The sequence below is a fragment of the Cherax quadricarinatus genome, chromosome 44 (genome assembly GCF_038502225.1).
Source record: "Cherax quadricarinatus isolate ZL_2023a chromosome 44, ASM3850222v1, whole genome shotgun sequence".
Lineage (NCBI taxonomy): Eukaryota > Metazoa > Arthropoda > Malacostraca > Decapoda > Parastacidae > Cherax > Cherax quadricarinatus.
The window spans coordinates 1,267,891-1,282,091 of record NC_091335.1 but is presented as its reverse complement, the minus strand read 5'-3'; the positions used below and the strand labels follow the sequence as shown (position 1 = coordinate 1,282,091).

Genomic DNA, 14,201 nt, shown 5'->3' with positions numbered 1-14,201 from the left:
TGTAGTTGTGATAATATTTATATACTAATTTGAAAGTTTATTAGTAAGTGAACATTTAGTTATGATGATTCAACTGATTACTCAATGTAACAAAGTTGCATAATTTAGTGATATTGTAAATAATAATGTGAGTTGCTATAAAGGTTGTGTGTGCGCGCATGTTACCTGACAGTATGTGTGTGTGAGAGAAAATGCTGTTATGATGTTATAATAAGAGTTTTATTGATTACAGGAAACTGGTACTTCTATTATATTATTGATTAGTTGTGTGTGTAGCAAGTGAAGCAGAGATCAGCAGAATTAGTGCAGCATCCTCTCTCTCTCTCTGGTGTCCAGAGTTTACTCTCTTGTAATTTATAAATGTACAGTTTTAGCATACTGTGTTAGATAAGTAAATGAATGTTAGTGTTAAATAAATAAGTTGTGTTAGTGTGGGTGGTGGTGGTGGTGGTGGCGGCGGCGGCGGCGGCGGCGGCGGCGGCGGCGGCGCCAATAGTGAGGCTCAGAACAACTCGTCTGGCCCCGCCCTAACCCACCAGTGTTCCCAACACTCTCACACACCTCCCCTCCATAACACACCTCACAACACCCACAAACCCTCACAGCTCTCCATTACATCACTTTCACCAGATACCAGTCATTTTTTCCAGCACCATTACCCTTCAACCCCCCTTAACTATGCCGTTAAAAGGAGCAAAATTCTGGTTGAAAATGCGAAGTATAGGGTGGTAGTGTTGGCAAGATTGTGTGTAACATGGCGGAGTGTGGCTGGCAGAGCCAGTGAGTGAGGTAGTGTTTCTTGTTACTCTCCCTCTCTGTGTGTTCAGTATTCCCCAGAGTAGTGTGTTTGCCTGATTTACCTCGTCGCGGTGACCTCTTACACCCGCCTGTCACGCCCAACACGCCCGCCGCGCCCACAGGTGAGTAACAAACGCAGGTGAATTCATTTTGCATTCAATCATCAACCATTTGTCCAATCGATCAGAGGCGAGGATGCGGCGTCGCCTCCAGCATATCTTGTTGCCTGTGTGGGCGTGGGTGCCACACCTGTCCCGTGGGCGCCACACCTGTCCCCTGCATGACAAACATGCCCCGCCCACCACGGGTCTAGCTGGCTAATATGTGTTTGACAGTGCCATGTGCGGGCCACACTCCCTCCACACCTGCTGCTGCTGCTGCCTCCACACCTGCTGCTGCTGCTGCCTCCACACCTGCTGCTGCTGCTGCCTCCACACCTGCTGCTGCCTCCACACCTGCTGCTGCTGCTGCCTCCACACCTGCTGCTGCTGCTGCCTCCACACCTGCTGCTGCTGCTGCCTCCACACCTGCTGCTGCTGCTGCCTCCACACCTGCTGCTGCTGCTGCCTCCACACCTGCTGCTGCTGCTGCCTCCACACCTGCTGCTGCTGCTGCCTCCACACCTGCTGCTGCTGCTGCCTCCACACCTGCTGCTGCTGCTGCCTCCACACCTGCTGCTGCTGCCTCCACACCTGCTGCTGCTGCCTCCACACCTGCTGCTGCTGCCTCCACAGCTACTGCTTCTGCCTCCACACCTGCTGCTTCTGCCTCCACACCTGCTGCTTCTGCCTCTACACCTGCTGCTGCTGCCTCCACACCTGCTGCTGCCTCCACACCTGCTGCTACCTCCACACCTGCTGCTGCTGCCTCCACACCTGCTGCTGCCTCCACACCTGCTGCTGCTGCCTCCACACCTGCTGCTGCTGCCTCCACACCTGCTGCTGCTGCTGCCTCCACACCTGCTGCTTCTGCCTCCACACCTGCTGCTGCTGCCTCCACACCTGATGCTGCTGCTTCCACACCTGATGCTGCCTCCACCTGCTGCTGCCTCCACACCTGCTGCCTCCACATCTGCTGCTGCTCCCTCCACATCTGCTGCTGCTCCCTCCACCTGCTGCTGCTCCCTCCACCTGCTTCTGCTGCCTCCACACCTGCTGCTGCTGCCTCCACACCTGCTGCTCCCTCCAGACCTGCTGCTGCCGCCTCCACACCTGCTGCTTCTGCCTCCACACCTGCTGCTGTTGCCTCCACACCTGCTGCTCCCACCACATTTGCTGCTGCTGCCTCCACACCTGGTACTGCTGTTGCCCCCACATCTGCTGCTGCTTCCACACCTGCTGCTCCCTCCACACCTCCCCTCAGGGAAGGTTCCTTGATGCTGGTGAAGCTCTTGATCTAGGAAATCGGATCTGCACTCCAGTTCCCCGAATTATGCCTGAATAACTTCCACATCCCCCCTACAGGCGCTGTATAATCCTACGGGTTTAGCGCTTCTCCATGATTATAATAATCCCTCCACACCTGTTTGCCTCCACATCTGCTGCTGCTTCCTCCACACCTTGCTGTTGCTCCCTCCACTCCTTCCTCTGCACTTGCTGCTGCTTTCTCCACACCTGCTCCTGCTTCCTCCGCCTGCTCCATCCACACCTGCTGCTACCCCCTTTGTGCCTGTTGCTGCTTCATCCACACCTGCTGCTATCCCCTTTGTGCCTGTTGCTGCTCCCTCCACACATGCTGCTCCTGCTGCCTCCATACCTTCTGCTATCACCACACTTGCTGCTGCTCTCACCTCTACACTAGATGCTCCTCCTTCCACACCTGCTGATGCTGCCTCTACATCTGCTCCCTCACTTGTTCCCCTCAAACCTACTGCTCCCTCCACACCTGGTCCTCCACATCTGGTGCTGCTGCTTCTACACCTACTGGTGCTGCTCACCCCACACCTGCTTCCTCAACCTCTGCTTCTCCCACACCTGCTTTTGCTCCCACCACACCTGATCTATCCTACCTGCTGCTGATGCTCCCTCCACACTTGTTGCTGCTCCCTCCACAATTGCTACACTGCTGCTACTGTTCCATCCACACCTGCTACTGCTTCCTCCACACCTGCTTTTTTCACACCTACTGTTGCTTTCTCCACACCTGCTACTGCTGCTTTCTCCACACCTGCTACTGCTGCTTTCTCCACACCTGTACTGCTGCTCTCTCCACACCTCATGCTGCTCACAACCTGCTGCTACTTTTCTCCACACATGCTCATTTCACACTTCCCTCCACCTGCTGTTGCTGTTCCACACCTGTTGCTCCTTCTACACCTGATATTGCTTCTACCTCAACACCTGCTACTGCTGCTCCCTCCTACTTGCTGCTACTGTTCCCTCCACACCTGCTTTTGCTCCCTCAGCACCTGCTTTTTCTCCCTCTACACCTGCTATTGCTTCCTCTACACCTGCTGTTGCTGCTCCCTCCCCATCTGTTGCTTCCTCCACACCTGCCACTGTTCCCTTCCCACTTGCTGCTGCTCCCTTCACACTTGCTGCTGCTCCCTTCACACTTGCTGCTGCTCCCTTCACACTTGCTGCTACTCCCTTCACACTTGCTGCTGTTACTCCCTTCACATATGCTGCTGTTGTTCCCTTTACATATGCTGCTGATTTCCTCTTCACACTTGCTGCTGCCCCTTTCACACCTGCCACTGTTCCCTCTACACTTGCTGGTGCTCCTTCCACTCTTAGGTGTGATAATGCCAGAGGATCTTGCTTTCAAGGGCCACAGCAATGTCATTATCACAGCTGCGAGGAATATGATAGGATGGATAACGAGAACTTTCAAAACAAGGGATACCAAATCAATGATTCTCTTTAAGTCACTATATCTAAGACTGGAATACTGCTGTACATTACGAGTCCTTTTCAAGGTTGGTGAAATTGCAGATCTGGAGAATGTACAGAGGACCTTCACTATATGCATAAGTTCAGTAAAGCACCTCAATTACTGGGAACGTTTGAAGGCCCTAAACTGGGAGGTCCCGTGGCTCGGTAGGCAACAGTCAGTCTTGCCTCACACATTGAGTGTCCATGGTTCAATCCCCGGCCAGGTGGAAACCCTGGGCATATTTCCTTACACCCTGTTCACCTAGCAATCAGTAGGTACGTACTTAGGTGTTAGTCGACTGGTGTGGGTCGCATTCTGGGGGACGAGTGAAGGACCCCAGTGGAAATAAGATAGTCCTCAATGATGCACTGATTTTCTTGGGTTATCCTGGGTATACTTGGAGTATACCTGGAGAGGGTTTTGGGGGCCAACGCCCCCATGGCCCAGTATGTGACCAATTCTCGTGGTGAATCAAGGCCTGATTAACCAGGCTATACTGCTGGCTGCACGCAAACCAGTATACAAACCACAGCCCGACTGATCGATCAGGTACTGACTTTAGGAGCCTGGGTGGCTAATCCTCCAAACAAATCTTATCTCGCTTGTACTTCCTGGAGTACAGGCAAGAAGTGTTCAGCATAATTTATACCTGGAAAATCCTAGAGGGGTTGGTCACAAATCACTCCCTATGAAAGTAAAAGGTTTGGCAGACAAAAATTGTGATTTCACATTGTAATCTTTACAAAGAAATAAAATCTTTATCTTTTATCTTTTACAGTGTAAAGCAGGGATGCTCTCAGTACACTGAGAGAATACTGTCAGGGGCACAAGACTGTTCAACAGCTTCCTATTATACGTAAAGGGGATTATCAACAGACCCCTATCTGTCATCAAGAGGCTGCGGCCAGCTGGGATGTGGTTCGTATGCTGGATTGCGTGGCCAGCAGTAACAGCCTAGTTGACGAGGCCCTGAGTCGTCATGAGACCTGGTCATGGACTGTGCTGCGGGATGTTAATCTTATCCTCCAGGATGCAACCCAAATTGGTTGACTTACCCCCTAGTACTTAGCGCTCGGTGAACAGGGACAACAGGTTTAAGGAAACACGCCCAATGCTTTTCACTCGTACTGGGAATTGAACCATCGACACTCATTATATGAGGAGAGTACACTGCCAACCTAGGCATGGGACACTTTATGGTGAGCATTGTGCCTGGTATATCACCAGGGGCTCACATCAGCTAAATAACCTTTGCCGCCAATGCTTGTCTGGCAGGAATTTCAACAAAAGTCATTCTGGGCTTATTATTGAACATATGTCAGGCCCATTTCAGAGTATGCAGCATCAGTATGGAACCCACAGGTAAACAATGTTAACCCTTTCAGGGTCCGTCCCGTAGATCTACGGCTTTACGTTCAGGGTCCAAACCGTAGATCTACGCCATGAGCTCAGCTCACTCTGATAAACTGTGAGTGGTACATTTGGGCCTAGATATGAGAGAATATATCTATGTGGTATGTGTGCACCATATAAAACAGATCCTGCAGCACACTGTGTATAATGAGAGAAAAAAAATGAAATCATGATTTTTCGATTAAAACAGCAACTTTGCAGTGTTTTTTCGTATGTTTTTTATAGTTGTATTTGCGATTTCTTGGTCTCATTTGATAGAATGGAAGACATATTACAGAAATAGAGATGATTTTGATTGGTTTTAGCACTGGAAATGGCTTGAAACTGAGCTCAAAGTAGCAGAAATGTTAAATTTTTGCCGATATTCAAGAGTAAACAAACGACCTCACACGTCTAATACACACCAGCTGGTGAGTCTAATATACATTCACAAATATGGTGATGATATTTATACAATTATTACAGTATTGCATAACAGTAAATCTTCTATTTTTTGGTGTGAATAAAAATTCATTATGTGAATAAAAAATCAAAATGGAATTTATTTGTAAAGCATCAAAACATAACTAATGAACAGAGGAAATGTTAGTTTAGTGCCAGGAATGCCTACATTGTTCATTCTGGACCCTATTTTGAAATTGGAATATTTTGAACTTTGTGTTAAATTGGCCAAATTAACAATTTCCGATCACTTTATTTTGTAGTTGAAACAGTTGACTTGGCGATTTCTTGTGCTCAATCGATAGAATAGAAGTAATACTAGTGAAATAGCTAAGAATTTGGTTGATTGGAATAATGTAATTGGCCTAAAATGGGAGTCAAAGTCGGCAAAATCGCCGATTCGTAAATATCGCTGACACATCAAAATTCGCGAGAGCATAATTTCGTCAATTTTCCACCAAATTTCGTACTTTTTGTTTTATTACCTTCACAAAAAGATTCTCTACGATTTCATAAGAAAAAATAACAAATTTTTTTTTTGAAAATTCTTGGACACTGGTGCGTGACTCCAGATTTGGGCCTTGGACCCTGAAAGGGTTAAGAAACTGTAAAAAATAGAAAGTATGCATCAAGGCTCATTTTAGAACTAAGGGATATGAGCTACAAGGAGAGGATGATGGAATGTAATCTAATGACATTGGAAAACAGTTTTTTCATTTCCATATTTGCTGCTGGTGTAGTTGTGATGTTGAACTTTTTGGGGTGATTTATTTGGGCCAGGAATTTGTAGTAAATGTGGAGGTCTTGTAAGCTCGATTCCTCCAGCAAACATACTAGTGAGTTGATAAAAAAAAATTGGAAGAAATGATAAGCAAAACAAATACAGTAGATAGACAAAATTACAATGATCATTGAGTAAATTACCTAGTAGGAGGCCTGGTCACAGACCGGGCCGCGGGGGCATTGACCCCTGGAACTCTCTCCAGGTAAACTCCAGGTATGGCTTTTTTTGGGTTATCCTAGGTAATTTACACAGTGTTATACTATGTTTGATAATTGTACTTACGTATACTTGTATCTAAATAAACTTAAGTAATGTGCAAGTTGCATATTTGAAAATTGGTACTGTACTTTATTTTTTTTATTGTTTAACTTGAGTGAAGACTAAATGAAGAGGAAAAAAAAGTACATTCCTGAGACATTCAAAAAGCTAAATAATTTTTTTTAAAAAATTGCATAAAAATTAAAAACTGCTACTTGCCTTAAATTCTGGCAGTTGTTGCTCTTTGACAAGCAAGTGAGAAGTGAGGTTTGAAGTGGTCCTATAGGGCTGAGGTGGATGACTGTAGTTCTAGTGTTGACATCAGTGCAGATTTGTCAGTAGTTGATGATTGTACTGTGCTGGATTGTTTAATTATTCTGTGGTGTATCTCTGGTGTGTTTTACCCAGTAGTTCATTATACAGCTGACAGTAAGGCATCATTGCTTGCTCCAAAATCCCCTTCCCATCCAGGCTTTCATTAGTGTCGCTGTGTTCAGTAAAAAAATTTGTCAAATTTTACCAGTAACATGGAATTTCTTGCATAATTTTTTTTAGTGTTTACTGTTTCTTTTCCCTCATCCTCATTTTATGTCTTGCCTGAAAATTGAGCTCCTAAAGCAATACCTATGCAGTTGGGTAAGCTTAGATAATTTACAATATGTATAATAATTGTACTTGTGTATACCTGTGCCTAAAACTAACTTCTTCGTGCACATCTTTAAAGTTTTCATATCTTGCTGTCCTTGCCAGATTCTCAATTTCCTGGACCTAACTCATTACTGAGAGAAAACCTGATAAATTATTCCCTGCACTCCATAATTTACCCTAGCCTGCATTTACAGTTGATTGGGGCACTTCGTCCCCATGACACATTTGTGGAAGGCGTCATAAATATGCATGTGCATGACCCAGTCTCACAGATAATGAGAATGATCATCACAGAATATTGTTTTAAAAATAAAATACTTACATTTATTGGTTACTCACCCAAACTAGTATTTCATAGGATTACCTTTCCTCTTGATGCACTCCTTAAATCTCCTAGGCACTGATAAGGTTAAAGTATGAAGGATAGAAGAGTCATTACCCTCCTGCCCCTGCTTAAATTCACTCAGGAGTTTGGGGATAGAGGACACATCATGCCATGAGGTGTATGCATAATAAGGTTGCCAATGAGGCACTTAGAAAAAACTTACAAACTTGCTGGTGAATAAAAAATGAAACCAGACTGATGAGAATTGTATACTTAGTTGGTTACCGAGATTTTGTTGCAAACATTTTCCAACATTTGCAGACAAACTTTTCAAAAGGTGATGTGTGGCCAATTCATCCTTTTTCTTCTCAGCATCTCGGATGTTCTCTGTCGAATTTAAGTTCAGTGAGTTACCTGGCCAGTCATTAAATTATGGAATTTCACAATCATTGAGTCACTCTTTTATGTCTTTGACAGTTTTGAATGGAGCACTGTCTTGCATAAAAATGTTGCCTTGCCATTTCTTGAAAATGTCAGGCCAATAGTCTGCTAAAGACATACTTATGTGCATTCACATTTATGACTTGCAGTGTTAAAAGTATGCCAGTCTCCGAGCTGCCAGCCATTGTTGAGATGAGTTTTTTTCACAACCTTGTGGTTGTAGTGGCTCTTAATTCTATTAACTCTTCAGTCTAGTAGTTGCATGAAAGATATTGTCTTGGGTGGTGAAAAATAGTCTTCTGATTTGGGTCTACAGACTGCACAGTTTTGCAAAGATTACAGAAATTGTAAGTCAGGAGTACTGTACCTTGACTGCAAGGTTCATTGTGGCCAGGCATATCATCACTGAAGGAATAAAATGATGTTTGAATCATTCATCACACTGGCCTTCAGTCATTTGTATTTCCTTGTTAGACAGCCAAATAACAGGAAAATTGGTTTCGTCTTGTTCTAAAGCATGGACAGTGTGGTAAATTTGCATAGGCTTGCACTTGAATTACTTGTTGCAGTAGTGCACAGAAGTCAATTGAGTCGATCCTTCACAGCCTTGAATCCAGGAGCAGTTTTTTAGCTAACATGGTATGTATATACTATCAAAGTGCTTAAGGGCATGGAATTGTAATAGTTCTCAGAAATAGTTTGTGCAAACTTGGCAAGGAAATTTGCCATTGCAGTGTGATCAGCTAATGTCTACAAACAATTAAACTTTGTTATGCATCAACTTACTCAAACTATACAGTATGAACATATACGTAGTTATGAAGTGTTTCCTTTCTTTTAGAGTTTTATAATAGGATATGGCTATCTGCCTTATTAGGTACTGTATCCCCAGAGAAGTACCTTTTATTACCTGCCTGAAATTTTTTCAATTTTCTTTTTTCTCTCTAAACTTTGTTTATAACTTGGCAACAACTCATCTAATAAGTTTCAACTTTTCAGCACTTGTTTATTATACATACCAGCAAGTGCAGGTGCCCTGTGATCAAAGTTATATAACCCATATCTAGTTTCTTGGAATGGGTCCAATAACTTTGTCTCCTCTGCTTGGCTTCAGATATTCAAAAAAAGTGTACCCTGCTTTGACAACGGCAGTTTGTGTAACTGAGATATGTAGGTGCACATTTACCGATTTTGAAATACAGTGGAACCTCAAATATCGAACTTTCTTCAGTCCAGAAGGCTGTTCGAGTGCCTTTACCGAATGAATTTATTCCCATCAGGAATAATGTAAATTAGATTAGTCCATTTCAGACCCTCAAAAATACACTTATAAAAGCACTTACAAAAATACACTTACATAATTGGTTGTGTTGGGAGCAGTTCGATTTTTGAGGTTCCACTGCAGTCTGAAATTGTCACATTAAACATATTTTTATGCCTCTTTTGAATGGCTTCATTATTTAATGACAGATGCATCTTATGCTCTGCATACAAAGGGGCTTTTGGCATTTACACCCAAATATTATATTCCTTTGTACAACCATGTATCATGTCAAAATTAATATTATTATTACAGACAGGACAGTGCCCAAGAAATTTACCTTATGTAAGTGCAAATTTTCTAGTACACTAGCATAGTTACAAACTTGGAATTATTGGGATGCATGTGATAACTAAAGAATGCCTCCTCTGATCAGCTTTAAACTTTTAGTGTTGGTGTGTTTTCCTGAACACAAAGTTTTCATTGTTATTAGGATGTGACCTGGATAAATTAGATAAAAGAAATTTAAAGAAAAGTTTCAAAATGGATCTTAAGAGCTAAAAATGAATAGTAGTGGTGAGCACAAACAGCCTGGTCAATCAGGCCAGGCTGCAGGGGCAGTGACCCCCCACAATTGATGTGAGATAAATGGCAAAGTATGGCAAAAGTTGGAAGCACTAAAGATGACCGCATTGGCTGATAGGAAAAAGGGAGATATGATCACAACATACAAAGTTATAACAGAATATGAAAGAATAAAGTTTTTAACACAGTACCTTCAACAGGGATAAGAAAAGGTCGCAGATATAAATTATGAAAAAATGAAGTTGAAGGAATATTGGTAAATTTTTGTTTATAAATAGTGGTAGAAGAATGGAATAAATTGAATGAGGAGGTACCCAGTAGTAAGTGCTACAACCCTCAGAAATTTAAAAAAAAAAAAATTAAAGATATGTATTAACAACGATGGGACACCCCAAGATCAGCTCTCTTCTCGTAGCTACAAATAGGTAACTACACAACACCTGAGCCTTAGTGATAATTGAGACACTTGTTCAACATTTGGGTATCTTTACTCAGGAAACATTTTACCTGCCAGTGGCACCTTCGGTCCAGTGGAAGATGAGGAGTTGATGACAGTGATCTTTTTTTCTACAAGTACATTTACTATACAATGTATACACACAGCTGACATCAGTGACATACCACATAGAAAGCCCCTCATTATGCAGAGCTTTTCGGGCAAATTAGGTTAATTTTGCTCCCATGATGTGACCCACACCAGTCAGCTTACACCCAAATACCTATTTACTGCTAGGTGAACAGGGACAACAGGTGTCTTAAGGACCCCCCCCCCCCTCCCCGATATTTCCACCCATACCAGGGATCGAACCACGGACCTCAGTGTGAGCTGTGTACAGTAGCAATGGGACACCTGTTTGAGATAATCAGTACCTTATCCTAGAGTTGATGTGTTTAGTCCATCAATCTTGATAAAAGTACAAATTAAAGTTACAAATTAAAGTTACAAATTAAAAGCCTGATATTTATCATCAAACATGACGACGTTGTGAAGTTAAGAGAAAAATATTGCCCATATACGGACGGCAGTAATAAAAGAAACAAAGTTTCATCTGGAAAGAAAAATGGTAACTAATTCTCAGTTAAGTCAGGTGGACCCCCTCCCCTCCCCTAAACTGGAAGTCAGACATCAGCCCCCAACCCCTACTTCTTAAGTCAACATCTGCTTTACCCCAAGTCTAGGAGGAGCTGATTTATGGCGCGCTGACCAGTTGGGAAGAGGACAAACGTCCTGGGAAGAAAACAGGAACTTTGTCACTGTGGTCCAAGAAGAGGTAGAGCGAGACTTCCATACTTCATCAAGGCCAGCATAATAGTCAGGTGGACCCCAGGCCAAAATACGGGCAGAACTAGACTCCTCCCTCCTCGAGTCGCCACCCTTCCATTCCACCGACGTCAACGCTGAAGTAAAAAATAAACACATTTTATTTCCTTGTGCAGTATAAAAAATGTAGATTACACGTAAGCACAAAAGGCCACAAGCATGCATGTGCATTTCGTGAAGACCATCCCCGAGGATGGCTGTGGTTGTTGAGGTTTAGAACTTGACGGGTCACTTTACAAAGTATTTGTTATCAAACCCTGCTCCCTGATGTCCACGGAGGAAATACTGCCAAATGAGAATAAGTTCCTAATTAGATGAGGTGGACTTCCTGGTCTAAGCCCTGCCAGAGCAGAACACTTACATCTTATCCTCACTTGCGTCAGTAACAGACTCCTCCAAAACCGTATATTACCAGCGGGAAAATAGAGCTGATGAATGCCCAGCCTTTAATATCCTCAGCGGGCAGATTGAAGATGACAGGAAGAATGGGGTAAATTTGTCACCGATGCTTAGGCAGGAGTAAGAGGGCCTCACACCAAGAAGTCCGAATGACTGTATTAGTCTTAGGGTCATTAACAACTTAAGCATATCGAACCCTGCCTCCCGGTGTCCGGAACATATTTTATAGATCTAATGGATGAGAAGTTCATTTCGGTATATTTTACAACAAATGTACAGTAAATTAAAGGCCCCTATGTACAGCATTTCGGGTACAGGAGTTCCTTACGAAAATAGGTAGCATCCAATGTAAACTTAAAAACCAAATAGGTCATGTGAATCCCTTTTCCCAAGCTCCTGCTGAGCTGTACGCCAAGACCCTACCTGACTCAGTGGCCGGTTTTCCATAATAGTCGTAGAATATTGGTCTGCGGAATCAGCCCTGTCGGTCTTCTTCCTCAGACCGAACCTAATTACCCCCCATTCTCCCCTCCCCTATCCCATCCTCCCCTTTTTCCATTCCTCCTCCTCCTCCTCCTCCTCACCCCTCCCTTTTGCCCTTCCTCTTTTTGGCCTTTGGGATTTCTCCCACAGGCGCGCTAGTTCCTAGGTAGGGGAAAGGACACCGGGGTCCATCCCATTTCGTTGAGGTTCTTGGCGGTGGGGTAGTTTGCCATGGAATCTATCTGGATTGCCTGGGGATGTCCCGATCCCTCTCTGGTATCCCGGAGTAGCTTTGGGTGTCTTTCGGGCGACAGGTGTATCTCTGGAAGCCACCTTTCGGATTCCGGGGGTGGTGGCCGAAGGAGGTATGCTTTGTGGCGGATATCCGGCCGCCCTCTCTTTTGTCCACCGAGGTAGCTCGGCAGATGTGAGGTTGCTATCCCGGATTGCTGGTTTACTGGCATGAAGGGTAGGGTATGGCACGGGTTCCATGCTGCATCTGCGCTACTAGCGGTGTTGAGGTCCTCTTGGGCGCGGAGGGAGATTTCCGGCCCTTTCATTCCTCCTGGGAACTATTCCTCCCCGCTCCCCCTTTTTTTTATTCTTTTTTTTTATTTTTATTTTCTTTCTTTTTTTTTTCTTAAAAAACAAAAAGCAAAGGAGTAACCTAACCATGGCTGCCCTAGTCCATGAACCCACTACCCCCGGGCCCCTTCTTGATACCGCACCCCATTCTGACCCTGCCTTGTGTTTAGACCACTCTTCGGACACTCCTGATGCCCCTGTACCTCTTGCTGGTGCTGTTTCCTCACCCGCTTCAGGTACCGGGGCTTCGACTGACTCCTTCGATTTGTCTGAACTCCGCTCTCCTTTGACTATGCTTCCGGCTTCTCCCTCTACGGTATGGCAATTTTCGAATCGCCCGCCCATTTCACGCCGGACCAACTCCGGTCCTACTCCTAAACGCCAACGTCAATCTCCTGATGATGCTCCTTCGTTACCTTCCCATTCTACTCGGAAAAGACCGACACGTCAAGCACTCCTTCTCCACGCTCAGTTTCGGACCACACAATGGACTAAATTCTTTACTTTAAGACCGACTTCTTCTGCCTACCTTTCTGACCATAGTATTGGCAAAGCGCTCCTGCGTCATGTTGGTAGAGATATTTCATTTCATGCTCTCAAGAGCAGTATGCGCATCGTCACTGTCCAGAATGCTACCCAAGCTCATGATCTTTCTCTCCTTTCGAATATCAATACTACTCCTATCACTATTGAAAAACATCTTTCTCTCAATTCTTGTAGTGGTACTGTCATTCTGCCCCATACCATAGTCCAACAGAATTTCCAGTCATGTGGCAATGACATTTTTGAACAGCTGGAACTCCAGGATCTCCCAATCCTCAAAGTGGACACTTACGTCCTTCCTGCCCGGGGGCGGAGACGTTACCCTTGCAATGTGGCTCGTTTAACTTTTGACAGCCGAGAACTCCCGTCCTCTGTATATGTCGCGGGACATCGATTACAAGTTCGAAAGGTGATACGTACACCGCAACAATGTAGAAATTGCTGGCGTTTTGGTCACCCAGCAAAATATTGCAGATCTATGGCCGAATGCCCAGTCTGTGGTGCCGACGACCATTCTAATACATCTTGCAGTCAACCTCCATCTTGCCTTAATTGTAATGAAGCTCACCCTTCGTACTCCCGCCGTTGCCAGGTCTACTTAAATGAACGTGAAATCCATTGCCTCAAAGAGGCAGAAGGTCTCCCTTATGCTATGGCAGTTACTCATCTCCGCCTCCAAGGGAGACTACCCCGTGTTTCTTATTCTCGTGTTTCCAAACATCCCCCCACTTCTGGGGTACCATCTTCTGCAGCCTCCTCTGTTGTTACCCCTCCCATAGCCACTACGGCATCTAATCCTTTTGCTGTCCTTGGCTCTGACGTCCCGACTACAACTCAGTCTGTTCTCACATCTTCGCGTCCTTCCTCACAAGCCCCAGTATCGACAAGACCTCGTACAACACCTAATACCAATCGCCCCTCTACTCAGAAGTCCAAAAAATCTACATTGCTCAAATCTTCTTTGCCCCTTCCTTCCCTTCTTCCACCTCCACACTTTACCTTTCCAGTCTCTGTACCTAGTTCTTCCCCTCTCTCTGGCTCT

General features: G+C 44.7%; 1 protein-coding gene across 21 annotated transcripts in view; it reads left to right on the top strand.

Annotated features, from left to right (window-relative positions):
- Nucleotides 1–522: 522 nt before the first annotated feature.
- RhoGAPp190 (Rho GTPase-activating protein 190) overlaps nucleotides 523–14,201 on the top strand; it is a 317,483-nt gene continuing 303,804 nt past the window's right edge. For 10 of the 21 annotated variants that reach the window (XM_070093910.1, XM_070093908.1, XM_070093921.1 and 7 more), the window contains exon 1: nucleotides 524–920. The gene's annotated coding sequence lies outside the window, so the exon portion shown is untranslated. Of the gene's footprint in view, nucleotides 921–14,201 lie in introns of all 21 variants that reach the window. The other 11 variants (XM_070093917.1, XM_070093914.1, XM_070093915.1 and 8 more) reach the window with 3 other exon arrangements.